At 45.1% G+C, this 19,852-nt stretch overlaps 1 protein-coding gene across 6 annotated transcripts in view; it reads right to left on the reverse strand.

Moving 5' to 3' along the window:
* The window catches only part of celf5a (cugbp, Elav-like family member 5a), a 185,261-nt gene that overhangs the window by 33,511 nt on the left and 131,898 nt on the right, over positions 1 to 19,852 (reverse strand). The window lies entirely within an intron of this gene.

The raw sequence follows: 19,852 nt of genomic DNA on the forward strand, positions 1-19,852 counted from the left end.
AAACTCTCTCCCTCTTGCTCTCTCTCTCTCTATTCATCTCTCTCCCCTCTTGCGTTTCTGCTTTTCTTTTTCTCTCGCTGATTCTACATTTTTCCCCCCTCATTCTTTTTCAACTGCCTCTCCCCCTCCGTTCTACTCTTTATCTCTCTCTTACTCTACTAATTGCTGCTGATCCAGTGATTTTTGTGTAGCCAGAGAAATATTTCAGTGTGCTCCTCAGTGAACAATGGCGTGTCTGTGAGCAACGAAGGCTGGGAGACATGCAATGAATAACGCTGACTTTTCAATAGATAGCCCGTATGCTATTGAGTCCTGTTAAATGCTGTGGGAGCTGATCTTTACCTTGACCTGACACACTGTGTTTACTGATGTACTCTGGCCTTGTATGATTAATACTACAGTGCAGCGTGTCTCTGCTGGCAGCAGGAGCACTAAAACCTTCCCTTTATACAGACTGTTTCTCCAACTCTGACCTGTAAAGTTGCAGTGGAGAGACTGACTGAGAGACAGCACTAGCAACCACTGTTGAGAAGAGGTTGAGAGCAGCATAAATCGCTGCCAGAGGTATTGCACAGTGTCAGGATTGACCTTTGACAACTACTCAGTGTTTCATGTTGTCGTTTCCTGACCCAGACACAAGCCGATACCCACATTCCTACAGCGGTCACAGCAGCGAGTGCATGTGGACACAGCGTCCAGCTAAGGTTTCAGCACTCAGCATCACCAACAATGCACCTTTAAAATAATCACCCGTGTCAGAGCATTGTCTAGGGAGGAGCATCCCTTGTGCTGGCTCCTTATTGCAAGTGGCAGGATCAGAGGCTATGTATCAAAATGAAAGTGATGCAATGTGACATCTGTCAGGGTGGATTGGAGAGCATTTATCTGCAAAAAAAGGAAAGCCCTGAACTGGAAAATGAAAGGCCAAGATGGTCCTTCCTTTTGCTTGAGGGAGAATATAAATTCTGAGGTTGGATGGGGCAGATGAGTTGCGGAGCGGGGGATGGGCTGGACAGCACAAATTTCCCTGAATGCCGCCCACATCTCATCTATGCTCCCGTATACAGCTGAAATGCCACACACAGCACACAGAACCACCCAGGCTGTCACAGTTGTCACTTCACATTCCCTACTTTGCTTGTAATTCCCCTCTTCAAAAAGATGATAGGGATCTGACAAGCTTTGGATTAATGCATGACCTTTCTCAGTTTCTTATGAGCACCAACGTTCACATGTGGCATGTCTAAAAATACGACGCAACATCCATCTTCCAGCTGAAAGATTGCTAACTGGCAAGTCACCTCCAGCTGAATGGAATAATATTTATAGGACTTCAAGTATAATAGGACCATTGGACACTATATATCACATCCTCTGTAGCACTGGATCATTGTGAACTACACAAAATCATTACACACAGACGCTATGACCAGTTTGTGTCTCTTCTTGCTTTACTTTGGAAATCTGAATATAAATGCAGAAGTTGATTGCAACGTAAGAAAGTTGTGATACTATATGATTTTATTTTTACAGGAGCAGCATTTCGTTGGAGCCCTTCATCTGTGGCTGAGACAGTGCATGTTGTCCAATTTGAGTGTGCTTTGAAAACAAGCTAACAATGCATGAAAACAGATCATCTAGAAAATCTGTTCCACTGTCTAGGATTCTGCTGTGTATAACGGCACCTTGGGAATTCAGGTCTTGTGTTCATCGCCAATAGAGACGTTATCTCATTTATCTACAACACTGCAGCACAGAAAGTGCAAAAACAGATACAGAGTGCAAAACACCTACAGTCATTTACACATATATGAAGGGGAGGACAATAGAAGACAAAGGAGGACAAAAATGACGTGCACAAACTAGGAAACCCTCTTACACCTAGACACAGAGGATTCCAGAAGACAGATTCCCTACTACAGTATGACCACTTTTTTTGAGAAAATACTGGCTACATATCAAATCTTTTAACCATCTCATACAAGTACTGTGTATTGGGTTTCACCTCACAATACTTATTTTTTTAGAGTAATGCTGTCTAGCTTGTGTTGTTTAAGGTAAAACAACAATATTTTGCAATAGTTTAATAGGTTCACGCTCAGTGTTTATCTCATATGTACTCATCCATCCATTATCTGTAACCACTTATTCTGTTCAGGGTCGGGGGGGAGCCCACCCCAGCTTTCATAGGGTGAGAGGCGGAATACACCCTGGACAGGTAGCCAGTATATCTCTTATATTTATCTTACTTATTTTCTATGTGTGCAAATGGGCCTCCCTAACTTGGAGAAGACATCTCCACATTATATGGAGAACAACAGCTACACATATAACCTTTATTTAACTGTATAGTAAAAGGTAAAGCTTAACAGTCGTGTCTCGGCTGCATTTTCCGCTGGGGGATTTTCACAGTGTAATATTAGATGTGTTTCTGATTGGACAGAAATGCTACTTTAAATTACGCCATTAAGCTGAAGTGAAGTGTATTTTCCATAATTAATAGAAAACCATGACAAGAGTGATTCATGTTTCTATCTCAGGGATTTCACTTCACAAAGCTTTGAAAGATTCTGTAATGAGAAGAGGCTAAAAACATGATTAACAGAAAATGCTTTTTTGGATCCCTCTTTCTCTTTTGCAGCTTTCAAAAAAACGCTGAATCATGATTCTCTTACAGCTCCTCACCTGTGGCAAATGGCCTCTGCTGCATAGATTAATACAAAATAAGACATTTGAATGAGAAATTAGGAGGTTTTTTTTTTCATCACAACAGAGCACAGACAACATTAATGCCACTCTAATTTATAGCCGCTCTTTGCTCTATAGTGTTTACAGTGAAATGCCATCACCTAAGCAATTCAGGTTTTTAATAACCAACAGCAAGTTAACTGTGATAACTGTGCAGCATGCTGGCATTAACACACATTTACAGTTCAGTGTGGCAGAGTACTCTATGCAACTTCCCTGTGACACACTACTGCTGCTGTCCTGCAATTCCCCCCCCCATCATGTTTAATTTACTCTGAGTTACTAAACAGATGCGTGTTTGGAATAAATACATTGGAAATTAAACTCTAGAATAATGAAATGGCAGAGTGATGGCTGGTTATACGTACATACTGAAGATTACTGAATACATTTAGACCTTTTATAATCAATATGCACTTTCCAGTATAAGCTCATTGGCCTTGTTTGAAGTCTTGGAGTCACTGTGCAAAAGCAAATTAAATCACTGATATTTCATATCTCACTTCTTCCTGCTGACCATTACAGCATCTGCATGACAAACAATGGCACACTAATTCATTTTCTTTGCATGTGCTCCATATCGCTGCAAAAAAAAACAACAACACTTTTCTGATATAATGTTTACTTCCACACATACACTATCAGCAGAACATTCCAGTATACTGTAGACTTATGGTCCATGATTACACTGCAGACTGCTGAGGATTTTGACAGTGAAATGAGACTTATTGAATAGCAATGGGGCAGAGTGGGAGTTTTGGAACAACGAGAGAAAGCAAGAAAAGGAGGGAGCCGGGGGAAGCATACAGTAAATGTAGAGAAAGAATGAGAGGGAGCAAGGAGAGAGCAAGAAAGTGAATGTGTGAAAGAGTTAGAGCGATGTGCTCATACTTTAAGCTGCTGTGCATACAGTCCTGCAGTCCTTGATAAGCAAGGATGGACGAAAGAGGTGCATCATAGGAGCTGGTAAATCATTGTCAGGGGTGGGGAGGATGAGGAAAAGCAAGAGTGTGAGAGGACTGAGAGGGGGGGGATGGGAATGGGGTGAAGGGTTGTAAGGGAAGCATACTTACTGCCTTAGGTGCTCTATGGTTTTCAAATTTCCCTTCTCTCCCTGTCTCTTTCTCAATCATTGCAATAGCAAGAGAGTGGGGATGAAGGAAATGGAAGACAGATATTGTGGCAGAGGGAGAGGGTGCGCTATACAGAAAGGCATTTGTCAGAAGGATGGGGAGGTTGCTATGACAACTACTTATACAGTGAGCTGTCAGTCATTTTTCATCGGAGTTTGGAGAGGAAGAGAGGAGTTAGGGAAGGAGGGGGTTGCAAAAGGGTCATTTCTCCATCTGTCTGCCGAGCGTTAGTGTAAATTTGACTGTCAGGCTTGGTGATAAGGACAAATTATGAACAATATTAGCTGGCTGATAAAAGGGAACAATAATGAATGGATAAATATATTAAAACCAAATGAGATAGCATTCCGGCAGAAACAGGGGCCCTGAGAACTCATCCAGGTTTTCTCATTTGGAGGGGAAGATAAGAGCTGGAAAGAGGCTGTGAGCAGGGAAAGGATCCACCATATTAGAGCTAGCTACTGTAGCGTACTTCCATGTCAAAAGAAAGAAAGAATGAATCAAAATCACTTTGTAGCCAGAATACCAATCCTCTCCCTCCATCACAAGCCCATTATACTTCTGCAATGAGCAGGATGCCACACAATAACAGTGTCAGCATGAGTTCAAGCATAAAAACACACACAGAATGGAATGAAATTAATTAACCCTAAGAGATCACATTGCTCAGCCAGTGTAATTCAATCCAATTTATTAAATATAAGGATCAAACTGCAGTTGTGTTTGCATTTGTATGTTTTGAAAGTGTGTGTGTGTTTGTATGCATAGGTATACTACACAAAAGTGTACAGCATATGTTTTTCTGTTGTGTATGGGTGTGTTAAGGTAGGCCTTCACATCCTGTGTGCACGATCAGTTGTAAGAGTGGCAGAGACCAACGATGTAGGGTGTCTAAGCTTTGGCACAGCCTTAGGGTGAGAGAAGCCTGCCAAATTAACTCCTAAATAATGAGCCTTTTATGTGCTGCATTATCAACAGCAAGTGGATGGCCACATATTTGTCATAATGCTGGAGCCACTTTAGACACAACCCAGTTAGTAGCTTCCACCAGCACACCTCAACTAAGAATGAAATGTGGGTTGATAGAATAGTTTGTTTACCAATTTCTAAAGTAAATTAGCACTCCTGTGTGTATGTGCTGTATCTGCAACTGTCTTTTGAAGTTTGCATGCTAACCCACAGAGTTGACAGCACAAACTGTAAGGCCTACCATGTATCGGGCCTAATGAGGAAGCTTATTAGCACAGTTTCCCTCACAACTCTGGAGATGTTGCTTGGAAACAGCAAAGAAAACAATACTTGAGCTCTCAAAAAAATCCATCAAACCCAGTGCTCCCTGTTGTGCAATTATAACTCAAAAGCAACAGAATATGGACTTCTATTGAAACACGTATGACTGAGAAAATAATAAAAAAAGATTCATTGACATATAACATACATTTAATCATACATAAATATTTAACATATTAGATTCTACTGTGTTGCTTCCCCAGGGAGCTTATAAAGTTCACAGCCACGTGATGCATGCATTATATTTTGTCTATAATTCAGTTTAGATATATTCCTTTCAAAAACAGCTGCAGCGACCCGCGTCTCTAACTCTTGCAGCATCTCCAGTGACACTGGCTTGAGTTCATCTCATAGTTTCATCATTTTGGTGTCAAGGTTGCTCATTGGCAGCTCCCATAAAAGTCATCGGTAAAAACACCATAGACCAATGCATGCAAGGCTTTGATAGCCATGTTGCAAAAATAGCACATCCCTTGCTAAGCTCTCCTCTGGGACAGTTTAGGCTTCACAGCTTTCACATATAGGTACTGTATACACAGCCACACAGACAAAGTAACCACATGGTAAAATGATATAGAACACACAATCACATGGCTATCATGGAGAAATAGAACTGCTTAGGAATATTACTGTAACGGCCCAGCAAGTGGGTTAGTGTGGGGGCGGATGCAATCTGCCCCGGGGGAATTATGGGTAAATGTGTTCTGAATAGTTCTGTGCTTTAATTGCTTAAATGTTAAATGTTGTTAAATGATTACGTTACAGTTAGTGTTATTAGGTGTGTTCACATGTTTAGGTTTGCCATGTAAAGTGTATGTGTTAGCCGGCACCGTGAGTGAAGGCGATGGGTGTATGAATGGACGTCACGGTGATCGGCTACTTGTGGGTGTGTTCAAAATAAAGCTCAGCTATCTCTGTTGTGAGAGGTAGCTGTAAAAAGGCAAGAGTTGTGTTGTGATTGCTTATGTCAAACAGCTCGAGGCACTTGGGGTCGTGCGGTGTATGGGGCGCAAGTGTTCTCCCTTCCGCCTGCCATTTTGAACTGTTCGTTGACGTTAGCTTGCTAGAACCCAAGCTAGCCGATTAGATTAGCTAAGTCAGTTAGGGTTAGCCTTAGCTTTAGCTTCACCGCCTTCCACAGTTAGCTCCCATAAACCGTGGGTTTCTACATTGGTGTCAGCAAGTGGGATTTATCGTCTAGTAGACGCCATAATGGAGCGAAGCATAGGCGAGTTAGAGCGTGCAGTGTTAGAGAGCAGCGTGCTGCTGGAGCACCTCAAGCTGGGGGCACGGCAAAAGGCCAGCGAGTCACGCCGACCCGACGGCACCAGTGTGGGCCGGTCTACACACTGCAACCCTGACCACGGGAGACGCGGACCGTTACCCATAACGGCAGTAAAGCTACCACGTTACAGTGGGCTGACTCCACTGGAACCCTACCTCGCCCAGGTCGAGTTGGCTGCCCTCCATGGGGGATGGAGCGGTGAGGAAACGGCTACTCACCTGGCCCTGGCCCTGGAAGGTCCTGCCTTGCAGGTGCTTGCTGACCTACTCCCAGAGGATCGTCGGGAGCTCCAAGCCATCACCGCCGCTCTCCAACGGCGCTTCAGGCAGAGAACCTCCGTTGAGCAGAGCAGCTAGCTGGCCGCTACAGACATGACGGAGAGAGCTTGGGGGCTTTTGCCACTGATGTACAGCTCTACACCCAACGCGGCTACCCCACCTTTCTGGTTGCAGCCCGAGAGGAACTGAGCCTCCACTCCTTTCTGCGGGGGCTAGCACCAGAGCGACTTCGCCAACATGTCCGCCTGTCCACACCCCGCTCACTGGAAGACGCCCTGAGAGAAGCCGAGCGTGCAGAGGAGGTGCTGGGGGTTGGTTCAGCACCGGGCCGATCCCCATCCTGGCACAGGCCAGTCAGGGCAGCCAGCCAGGAGGCTGCCGGGGAGCGCCTAGAGGGAGAGGTAACCAGCCGGGCCCAGCCAGCTGTCACACGACGACGACCAAGGGACGATCGCTGCCACCGCTGTGGGGAGCCAGGGCATTTCGCCAGGGACTGCCTAGCTGCGAGACCTCACCCCAGAGCTGAGCCACTGACGGGAAACGGATACGGGATGAGGCAGTGAGGGACCCCTCATCCCGCTTCCAACCACTCCTCCAAATAGACTGCCCCACAGTGGGACGCTGTGGAGCCGCTATGGGGTTGTACATAGACTGTGTCATCGCAGGGCAGCTTTGCAGGGCGCTAGTGGATACAGGATCCACCATCTGCCTGTTGCGACGGGGGGTACTGCCGGGGACCGCTGGTCCTCTCCCCGCAGACTGGACTCCCACCACCACTGAACTGCTTACGGTGATGGGAGAAAAGACAGTAATGCCAGGCAAGAAACTGTTACCCGTGGTGGTGGGGGCGCAACAGATAAGCCATGAGTTTTGGCTTGCAGACATTAGAGACGACTGCATTGTGGGTCTGGACCTGCTGGCCCGCTGGGGAGCTTGTACCCATACCCCTTCGGTCAGGCCGGAGTGCTGCTGGAGAATCCCAGAGACGTCGTGGGAGCTGCACAGCCAGGGCCAGCGCACCCGAGCAGCCTCATCGAGACCATCGCTCTCCAGCCCAGGCTGGGCAAGAGAGACAACGGAGACACCGTGGGAGCTACACCACCAGGACCAGCGCACCCGAGCAGCCTCATCGAGACCATCGCTCTCCAGCCCAGGCCGGGCAAGAGAGACAACGGAGACGCCGTGGGAGCCACACCACCAGGGCCAGCGCACCCGAGCAGCGTCATCGAGACCATCGCTCTCCAGCCCAGGCCGGGCAAGAGAGGCAACGGGGACGCCGAGGGAGCTGCACCACCAGGACCAGCGCACCCGAGCAGCGTCATCGAGACCATCACTCTCCAGCCCAGGCCGGGCAAGAGAGGCAACGGGGACGCCGAGGGAGCTGCACCACCAGGACCAGCGCACCCGAGCAGCGTCATCGAGACCATCGCTCTCCAGCCCAGGCCGGGCAAGAGAGGCAATGGAGACACCGTGTGAGCCGCACAGCCAGGGCCAGCGTACCCCAACAGCCACCCCCCCGTGCCTATGCTCCTCCCTCTGATGAGACTGCTGCCGCTGTTGCGGAGCTAGCGCAGCGGAGCGGTGGACACCTTGACGCAGCGCAGCGGCAGCAGCTGAACAGGCTGCTGCAGGACTTCGTAGACATTTTTGCTGCCAGGGACGAGGACTGCACTAGGACGGGCCTGGTGCAGCACCACATTGACACTGGCGATGCGCCTCCCATTCGCTTGCGGCCCCATAGACTGCCGTAGGTGAAACACCAAGCCGCACAAGAACTGATCGAGAGTATGGTGGCCAATGACATCATCGAGCCCTCGGACAGTCCGTGGGCTGCACCAATGGTGATGGTGCGAAAAAAAACGGGAAAATGGCGCCCCTGTGTGGATTATAGGCGTTTAAACGCAGTTACTAAGAAAGACTCTTACCCACTGCCCCGCATCGACGATGCCCTGGACTATGTTGCTGGATCCTGTTGGTTCAGCTCTTTGGACTTGCGTAGCGGGTACTGGCAAGTAGAGCTAGCACCAGAGGCCCGCTCAAAGACTGCTTTCACCATCGGGCAAGGACTGTGGCAGTTTAAAGTAATGCCTTTTGGACTTTGCAATGCCCCGGCCACCTTTGAACGGTTGATGGAGCGTGTTCTTAAGGACATTCCTCGGAGCCGCTGTGTTGTCTACCTGGACGACCTGCTGGTGCACGCCAAGGGCTTCGAGGACGCCATCAATAACCTTGCAGGCGTGTTCATGGCCATTCGTCAGGCTGGACTGCGGCTTAACCCAGCGAAATGCCACTTGCTGGCGAGAGAGACTCAGTTTCTGGGTCACGTGGTCAACGAGCATGGGGTGACCACGGACCGGGCCAAGGTGGCTGCAATTAAAGAGTGGCCCCACCCAACCACCACCAGTGAGCTGAGGAGTTTCCTTGGCCTAGCCTCCTATTACCGGAGGTTTGTAAAAGACTTTGCCACCAGTGCCAGTCCCCTCCACCGAGTGACTGAGAAGGGCCGGCGGTTCGAGTGGTCTGAGGCCTGCTCAAGGGTTTTCCAACGTTTGAAGGTGGACCTCTCGGAGGCTCCTGTCTTGGCGTACCCCGACCCCCAGCAGCCGTTCATTGTGGACACGGATGCCAGTGGAGTGGGAATTGGAGCGGTACTCTCTCAAGGGGGGGAGACAGGAGAACGAGTGGTGGCCTACTACAGCCTGAGCCGCCCTGAACGCAACTATTGTGTGACTAGGCGAGAACTGTTGGCGGTGGTCCTGGCTGTAAGACACTTTAGACCATATCTCCTTGGCACTAGGTTCACTTTGAGGACCGACCACGCCTCTCTCACCTGGCTGCTCAACTTCAAGCAGCCCGAGGGCCAGGTGGCAAGGTGGCTGGAGATCCTCCAGGAGTATGACTTTGATATCCAGCACCGGCCAGGGCGACAGCATGGCAATGCTGATCCCCTCTCACGACGCCCCTGTCTTCTGGACGAGTGCCGCTACTGTCGCCGCCATGAGGAACTAGAGCTGGGGCCATCAGCAGCTGCAGTCACCACCGGGGAGGGAGAGCCGTTCAGCAGAGAACAGCTGCAGCAGCATCAGGAGATGGATCCGGTGCTGGCTGAGGTTCGCAGCTGGCTGGAGACTCAACAACGACCGTAATGGCCGGCCATTTCAGCCAGAGGGCCAGAGATCAAGCTGCTTCACTCACAGTGGGGCAGCCTGGAGCTCTGTGACGGTATCCTCTACCGGCGGTGGCGGGCACCAGGTGGGGGGGCTGATCGCCTGCAACTCTTGGTCCCCAGTGCTCTTCGGTCGGAGGTACTCCGGTGGGTCCATGGATCTACCGGGGCTGGCCACTTTGGAAACTCCAAGACGGTGCGCCGTTTGCGACAGAAAAAAAAAAGGACCCACCCAACGCTCCCGAGGGCCTCTGCAGCAGTACCTGGTCGGTGCGCCTATGGAGAGAGTCGGCGTGGATATCCTGGGCCCTTTTCCCACTACCGAGGCTGGCAATCGCTACATCCTGGTCGCAATGGACTACTTCACCAAGTGGCCTGAGGCATATGCAGTTCCGGACCAGACTGCCACTACAGCTGCCCAGCGACTGGTGGAGGACATGTTCTCCCGGTTTGGGGTACCGGAGGAACTGCACAGCGACCAGGGGCGGAACTTTGAGAGCCGGCTGTTTGCTGAGGTGTGCCAGCGGCTCGGGGTGAGAAAGACTCGGACCACACCACTCCACCCTCAGAGCGATGGACTGGTGGAGCGGTTTAATCGCACCCTCGCAACTCAGCTGGCCATTCTAACCAGCCGGCATCAGAAGGACTGGGACCAGCACCTACCCCTGGTCCTGTGGGCTTACCGGACTGCTGTCCAGGAGTCTAGCCAATGTACCCCAGCCACACTGATGTTTGGAAGGGAGCTCCGGACACCAGTGGACTTGGTTTTTGGGCCACCCCCGGAGCCTGAAATTACGGGGGGCCCAGAGTTGGATTACCTCAGGCGGCTCAAGGAGCGCCTTAGTGTGGTCCATCAGCTGGCTCGGGAATCCCAAGGGGATGCTGGGGCCCGACAAAAGCGGGCATATGATGGACGGTCCCATGGACACCCTTTTTCAGTTGGGGACAATGTCTGGGTGTACTGCCCTGTGAGGAAGCGGGGGCTCTCGCCAAAACTCACCAGCCACTGGCAGGGGCCCGGAGAGATCCTGGACCGGATCTCTGAGGTGGTCTATCGGGTTCGCATGCCGGGAAGGGGGCGGAGGGTGGTGCTGCACAGGGATCGGCTGGCGCCATATCATCCTCTGGCTCCAAATCCGGTGACAGAACCGGAGGACAGTCTTTTTTCGGCCACTCCCAGTGCCAGCATGAACAATGGTGGACTTGGGGCTGAGCCTGGTGCGGTGAGTGGGCCGCTGCAAAGACCGGTGCGTGCTCGACGTCTGCCAGAACAGTTAAGAGACTTTGTTGAGGGACTGAGTGACTGAGGGTTGTGGGGACACTGAGCCCTCTTGGGGGGGGGGCAGTGTAACGGCCCAGCAAGTGGGTTAGTGTGGGGGCGGATGCAATCTGCCCCGGGGGAATTATGGGTAAATGTGTTCTGAATAGTTCTGTGCTTTAATTGCTTAAATGTTAAATGTTGTTAAATGATTACGTTACAGTTAGTGTTATTAGGTGTGTTCACATGTTTAGGTTTGCCATGTAAAGTGTATGTGTTAGCCGGCACCGTGAGTGAAGGTGATGGGTGTATGAATGGACCTCACGGTGATCGGCTACTTGTGGGTGTGTTCAAAATAAAGCTCAGCTATCTCTGTTGTGAGAGGTAGCTGTAAAAAGGCAAGAGTTGTGTTGTGATTGCTTATGTCAAGCAGCTCGAGGCACTTGGGGTCATGCGGTGTATGGGGCGCAAGTGTTCTCCCTTCCGCCTGCCATTTTGAACTGTTCGTTGACGTTAGCTTGCTAGCACCCAAGCTAGCCGATTAGATTAGCTAAGTCAGTTAGGGTTAGCCTTAGCTTTAGATTCACCGCCTCCCACAGTTAGCTCCCATAAACCGTGGGTTGCTACATTACTATATCTACAAAAACATGTAGTGTATTTACAGTACATACTGAAATGTGTATAAATCCATATAGAATCAAAGGGCATGACTTTCTGCAAACAAGCACCAGTACAGAGAGTGGGAGGTTGTGGTTGGTAGTTGTACCATCACACGCTCTATAGCTTGTTAATGAACTCAAAGAGCTTAAAATCAAACTTTAATGTGTTACTGAACAGCTACCACGCAGTAAGCGGGATACTGCATTACGACTTTGCACATGTCCCCCATGCACCCCAACCCAGAAGATTCCACCTCCAAGGGGATTTGGAGACCAGTGATCACAAATTCTTTCAGTGCCCCGGACAGAATGGACGATGGATATTATATATAAATCCTAAAAGACTTACCTACACACATATGCGCACATATAAACCAATAAAATGCACATGCAGCACACACTCCTGTATGACACTCAATATTCTCCAAAGAGCTTTACAGATTTTATGCATCAGTGCGATCTAATGGCTGCTCATTTCTGTGCCATTGGGCGGGGGATTTCTGCTGCATCTTGGCCCTACTGGAAGCCTTGGACATACAATTACAGGCTTCTGACTTGGTTCTCCTTACAGAAATGCTCCAAGTAAAACCTCTGATGTGTGTAAGTCGAAATGTTGGTGCGCGTGTGTTTTGTGTGTTTCAGCACATGGCCCAGTCATCATCTTACAACCTCACCTCAAAACAGAGCAGCTGAAAGAAGAAAAGAAGGAGAAATTGCTTAAAATACTTTATCTTCACCATATACGTCTCAGTAAATTTAAACTCGATATGATAACAAATGTGAAATATTACTCACAGCTAGGTGTTGACTTCAGTGTATTAAGGCTGTGGTCATAAATCCTGAAACTGCTGTGCACTGTGTATACATAGCTACTGTAAATAAACATTTACAATATGGCAGTGCTATTTATATTGTTTCCCTTCATAATGCCATCTGAAGGGCATTTTGGCATCCGTTATGATATAGATTTTCTCTCCCCCATTCGCCTACATCCCATTTGTTGCCATTCTTTTTTTCCGTGCAGACTGTGTTTCTATACAGTAAAATAAGCCTTTTACCTTTGGCAGTATTTAACACAACACAAGCCTGTTTCTTAATTATTTTCTCATCGCTCCAGTGACACTGATTCATGAGGGCAATGTTGGACACACCCCCTTGGCCAGCCCCCTCAACCATCCCCCACCTCCCTTTTCTGAGAGCAACTCCTTATGGCAGAGTTCCTCTCAGCTTCTTCTTGCATCCATTTTTGTCCCTCTCCCTCTTCCTTACTATATTCATCTCATATTGTATTACCTTGTGACTGTCTTGGATGGCTAATTGGTAACCTTCATGATAACTCATTAGCCTTCATGGTTGCTCTCAAATAATTACCTTTTCTCATATGGAAGGACAAAATTGACTACAGCAAGAGACAACAAACTTCATTATGAACAGAGCTAAACTGAGTCCCATGTGATATCCTACACCCCTTATCATATTGCATTGAATACCGAGTACAATACTAATATCCTCTCACTTTCTCACTTCTAGACATATTAGAAAACAAAAGCCAAAGATGAAAAAAAAAACACATATGAGCAAATACAACAGAAAGGTTGACAATTAGTTGAAGCTGAATGAAAAAATAAGATAATGCCTACTCTGTGGGTAAGGGACAAATTCTGAACAACATTGTGTTACTGCCCAATTACTGCAGATGGTAATAGAAATATAAAAAAAAAAAACAGAAATATAGCAAATGTGTGGAAAGGTAAACTGATAATTTCTTTTCTCTTTCTCAAACAGATAATAGCAAATTATGTAAAGGGTGTGTGAGCAGGAGAGACAGAAATGAAAAGGAGGAGGCTTAGGAGATAGAGAGCAAGAGGCCATGCCCAACTCCAGCTCAAGAGTGAGTGAGGATGTACCAGCATATGGACTATCTCACTGAAGCTTTGTCTGCGGGAGCAACAGAGCTGACAGATGACTTTGCTGCACATGGACAAAAGAGGCTTACAGGCCACCCTGCATGTTAGCTCTCCCTGGCCCAAAGTTTGATAGCTGTAAGGGAATATAAGGTGCTCTCTGGCATTCACCTGCTGAGACCTACAGACCTACAGTGAAAGTGGATTCAGATTTGCTCAGCGCAAATGAAATAAAATGCTGTTGATGGTTATAAGATATGTGGAAATGTATGAAGTACGGTTGAAAATACATAAACAAACACATAAGCCTTAAAGCATGTCACTAGTGTGCTTTTCTATTTCACAATTTCCATATTATTAGTTGGAGCAGATTCATGATGGGAGGCATCATACTAAACTTAGAGCATTTCCACATTCTGTGCTGCTTTGTGCTCTTTGTATGCATGGCCTCTGTAGTGCTGATGTGACTGCAGGGGGAGAGCCTAACCCTGTCACTCATACTGACAGCCTAGCAGCCTTATCTGCTTTCTGTTGGCAATGGTGCACTTTAATTAGGCTAGAAGGTCAATCAGTACTTTTTTAGCAGATGTGATTCTACTGAAAGCATTTCATAATCCGGGACAGCCAGAGTTTTGTGGGCCTAAGGCAAACACGTACAAGGCTCCCCCACCCTCTTTTCTGACTTTTATCTTCCCTACTTGTCTAAATAATCTCATCTATAAAATATATTGGATATTTTATATTGGAGTTTTGAATGAACTATTGCAAAAGTTTGTATGTCTTGTATATTACATCTTTGACAAAAGAAATGTACATGATATATTATATAGATATCTTTCACTGTCACTGACTACTAACCATGCGAGAATTAACAGTCTTTTCTTTATCAGGTTACTGAAATAAAACCTTTATTTGACCTGTTTGTTGTTGGAAAAAAGCATTTTTTCAAACAATGTCTTGTATTATCCAGGTGATGAGACTTATTAGGTAATTATCCCTAGAGCAAACATTACTTCATAAAAGGAACATCACATGTTTTTCTTTTGCAGCTCTTTTACAAGAGCTGTATCGACTGTAGATAAAAATGGCGTTACCTTTGAGAATTAAACCATTTGCAGTTTTCTTTGTGGAAAATGTTTCGAGAAGCTCAATCATCAACAGCCAAACTGGCTTACTTGATATGACCCTCGCAGGGACATATTGTAGTATGACAGAATTGTACAATTTTCTTACTAAATAAGCAGTCTGTTGCATCTGCTGCACATGTTTTTTGGTGGGCATTAACAGGAAATGTAGAAATGTCAGTTTGTCAGTATTTTTGATTTTTATTTTTCACATGAGCCTTCAGGGTCCCTTGCCCAATTCCCATATTCATAATCAGTTAAACAAAAAGAGGAGTATATCACGTTATGGGTGATGAGTAAATCAGCACCTTTGTGTAGTTCAGATTGCACTCTACAATCTGTTAATGTCTCACTTTCAGTTAAAAATCTCTCTGAGCAGGGAGGAAAATGCTTTACTTTGCACAAGCACAATAACATCTCACTCAAAGTAAGCACATTAAACCACACTCAGCTAATATTATCCATCTGCAAAGCTGCAGTGTCAGTACTATCAAACCAAAAGTTTTAGTCGAGCATGTGTCACCTGTTAGCAAGAAAAGTACCCACATCAGCAGCAGTTTGATCTACAATTGTAGCAATGCTATTGTATGCCATCTTCAGGCAAGGAAAGTAACAGCCTCTAAAGTTTTTGTCACCTACAGGCAATGAGGTTTAAAACTGTTCTCATTTGGTTGCTGCATATGTTTTCATTGTAAAGGTCATATAAAACATAGTATTAAAAACAAATATCTGACTGCAAATCCACTGAGCGAACTAATTGTTGATATAAGTTTAAAGACCATTTTAAAACACACACACACATCGACACTCCATCTCTCTCCTCCACCTCAATCATCTTGACAGCCCATTTTCATTTCCAAAATACTTTGCTTGATATCAAATGAAATAAATATCACAATATTGAACAAATTATAAAGAGTGGAGGGTGTAGTTCCTCATGTGTATTGTCACAAAAAACAATGTAGTGTCCTATGCATGGGCCTCACACTCTGCTGATAAAGCCATTGAACCGTGAGGCATGTGGAATGTTGAGATGCAATTTATATCTTGAAAAATGACAGATATGACAAAAAGCAGAAATCTGGACCTGTCAAGTTGATACCTCATGGCATTATACTGTAATAGACAGATTGGTTTCTCTCACCTTCTTAGACTAAACTATCAGGCAGATGGCATTTTCCTCTGGCACTCTATCACTTCCTAGCTCACTCCCTCGGTCTCTGACAAACCTTACAGTAAGCATTTTAATTCCTCCTGACCTTTAGTGATCTCACCCAGGCAGTTTTGCCCAATGCTTAGGGCCAAAACAAAATGAAATTTGAATTTTAACTCAGAAGACTTTAAGATGATCCTTTCTAGGCAGGAAGTCTCAGCTATTTTGTACTTTGGGTGCTGCCAACTGACTAAATGGACTTTCCGTAAGAGCTCTCTCTCCCTTTCTCTCTCTTTCTCTCTTGCCTATGGGACTGTGGGATCACAAACAGCGTGATGAGAGTGTGAGAGAAGGGAGAAGACAGGGGGGAATGAGCGAGCATAGCATCCCCAGTATTCACATGTATGCACGCATGAGCACATGGCATGCACAAACATACCCACACACTCACACACAAACACTGGCACACACACAAACACAACCATGCTCCAACTTTAGTACACAGAGCACCAAAGGGCTTTGTTTGCTAGGCTGAGAAATGCCATGTCAGCACGCACCACATGGAAGTTTGGAGGGGAGGAAAAGCTAAACAGTATAAAAAAGGGAGCGTGTGATGAAAAATGCATAGAGGGGAGAGAGGGACAGTGGCTCCATGAACACAGTAATCTACTAGAAAGCTCTTGCAGATCCTGTCCTCTTTGTCTAGTTGCCTCTACTGTTACTGCTGCTGCCCAGACTGACCACAAATCTCTAAACAGAACGTGAAATAGAATCCAAATACTACACAAACTGTACTCAAATGATAAAATGGTCACAATAGATGTAAAAGATAAGTGAATTACTGTTAGCTAAAAGCTGAGAAGCACACTCAGTATATACTGTACGTTAGCCTAATAAATGACGGCTCCGTCCGCACAGCAATACACAGCGAAAAACCATGGAAATATTTCAAATCAAAGTAAAGCAACATGTAACCAATGCTCAAAAAAGCTCATAAAACATTCCATATGATTGGAAAACCTGTAGGATTTCAATTCCCAGTCTGGTGCTAGTTATAATCAAAGGATCAGTATTCGCCTCCATTCTCCCCAACAACCTTCACAAGACTCCTTAATCACATAGCAGAGGTGATGTAATGATAGAGAAACACTGGCAATTAGACACCTGCTGAACAACTCTATTAATTTTAAGAACCCAAACCTACTTCAATATACACATTCATAGCTGATGTCAGGTCTAAGTCAAGTGTTTCACCTGTCATTATGAAAACCAAATGTCCTTTTCAGTTTACAACTGTCTGACAATGTTAATCTGCAGAAGATGGCTGTGTTGACAGAACACATTATGGAGCTTTAGGGGGTAAAGGTTAGGCATCAAGACAGAAACAGAATTTAAATGTATAAATCTCATATAAGACATGAACTTTTATAAGCAAATGCCCACAAGGCTTAACCCTATTCTTTCAGATTAATTAATTATTGTGTGTGCATATGTGCATCCTAATAATTTCATGCTTAAGGTAAATGTCACTGTATAGGAGGGCATGATGGTATACTGTATATTTTCACACAGAGCTAGAAAATTATTTTAATCTTTTCTCCATTCTATCAGCAGCCCATCCATGTAATTAAATGACTGACAAAAGTAAGGGAAAAGGGGTGTCTGCATTACAAATAAATTGGTGCTGTCATCATGGCCCAGTATGGTGAAGGATTATCTGAAATTAGTTTAGTTAGTTTTTTAAAGGCCAGTTGCTTTGCCCCTGATTAGTTATTGTACACAATTGTCAATTTTGGATCCCTTGAGAGTTGGTCCCATGAGGATGGAAGCCGACATCAAATGCAAACACAGAGGAAAATAAAGTGATAGAAATGGATCTGTGATGATGGAACACAATTCAAATAGACCCAAGCACAACATAATGCCCATCCAAGCATCCACTGTCTATAGCTTGTATTCTGTTAAGGGTCACACTAGAGCTGGAACCAATTTTAGCTGACTTGGACAATAGGCAGAGCTAACAGAGACAGACAGCCATTCACACACATAGGCAATTTAAAGTCACCCTTGATTTTGATGTACATTTGGTGAAGTAAAGTAAGTAAATGTCCAAACTACAGTTTGTTTGACACAACCTTGGTGTAAATTAATAATGAAGGCATTAAATATTTTTCTGTTTGTGTACAGAGCTAGGAGTTTTGTGTTGGAGGTGGTCATAGATGTTGGGAATTAGAAAAATCAATGAGCGAGTCTTTGTACAAAAAGGCCAAGTGGAGGCCATCACATTGACCCCTCCACAGGTTTCTATTCCCATAGTTACTGTTGCTGTGATACCAGGTTCAGCAAACCATGCCTGTCAGAGACTAAAAGTGAATAGATATTTACAGTACATCACCTGTTTGAAGACAGGCCGGTCTAGAGTTGAAATAAATATAAGATTATCCTTGATTTATTTACTGACAACATCTTTTATTCTCTAAAGACTGTTACTGTATTTTTTCAGCAATTGCTTTTTACTTAACACTCTCTTAACGTCTTGGCCCAAAAATTATCAAAAAACATTATTGTAGTTTATTAAGATGTAAAAATGATTTTTTTCCCACACAATTAATTCATAAAATGGTTATTGGTTAGATCAGCGAACCATTTGAGCAAATGAACAAATGTGGCAATTTTATTCAACAATACATTGTAAACACACTCATTTTGGAAAAAACAACCAAACGAACCAACAAAAAAATATGATAATAATATTTAAAATCTTGGTTTAACGCATTTGTATTTTAATATCTACAGAAAAAGATTCTGTCGAATGATGAAGTCACAAATGGTAACACAGTTCTGTTTATTATCTCTTTTCCCTTTACTACAAACTGCCTGTGCCACACGCTTTGATGCTAATAATATGTTATACTGTGAATACACACTGTGTTCTGTCACCACAAATGTTGCATTCAACAGTGGTTGTTAGCTTTGTTCCTGTGGAGTCATAGTACTCTTACCTTGCTAATCCTAACATATTGTTGACTAAAGCTCATTACATTTACCTTTTATCGGAGATGGAAACCAGTCCCTCATTAGGTGTTAGGAATGAAAATGCAAACTGTCTAATGACGCTGCCATGTTCCTGTACCTTATTGACTTTGTGTTGTTGCTTTTTGTCTTCTGTTTAACAAGTTAAATACGTGAAATTGGCACCAATGTAATCCAACAAATATAATTTGTAAGATTGGTTATTTTTCAGTTGCCTTATCATGTTTTGTATAAAACATGTGTAACTACGTGTAATTGAGGACTTTTGGTTGTGCTGTTTTATTAAATTAACAGTGTGACAGTGATACATTATGGACAATACTAGGACTAGCAGCTAAATTGAAATCAGCTGTCCTCAATTTTAGTATTTCCATAATTTCTCAAAAACAGTTCACATACAAATGTTAGCTAGTACTAGTACGTCTACAGTGGTGCTGTTTTTTGACGAAATAAAAAAATGTATTTGACATGGCAGGTTTGCCAAATCATACCACATTTGACAGAAACTCTAATTGCTTGTAGACTCAGACTGGATCTTGACACCAAAATATTGTTGAATCCTATATTTACAATTAAAGAAATTTTGAGAGAGAGAGACAGAGAGAGAGAGAGAGAGAGAGAGAGAGAGAGAGAGAGAGAGAGAGAGAGAGAGAGAGAGAGAGAGAGAGAGAGAGAGAGAGAGAGAGAGTGTTGAGTTTGTTGTGAGTGCTGTACACACAGTAGGTAACTTTCAGTGAAGAATTGTTGAAGTAAAGTTGCCATTCCAATTAACAAGCATGTTTTCAAGGCTAGGGAGCCTAATTAAAAGTCAAAGTGTGTGT

Source organism: Channa argus, chromosome 8 (genome assembly GCF_033026475.1).
Source record: "Channa argus isolate prfri chromosome 8, Channa argus male v1.0, whole genome shotgun sequence".
Lineage (NCBI taxonomy): Eukaryota > Metazoa > Chordata > Actinopteri > Anabantiformes > Channidae > Channa > Channa argus.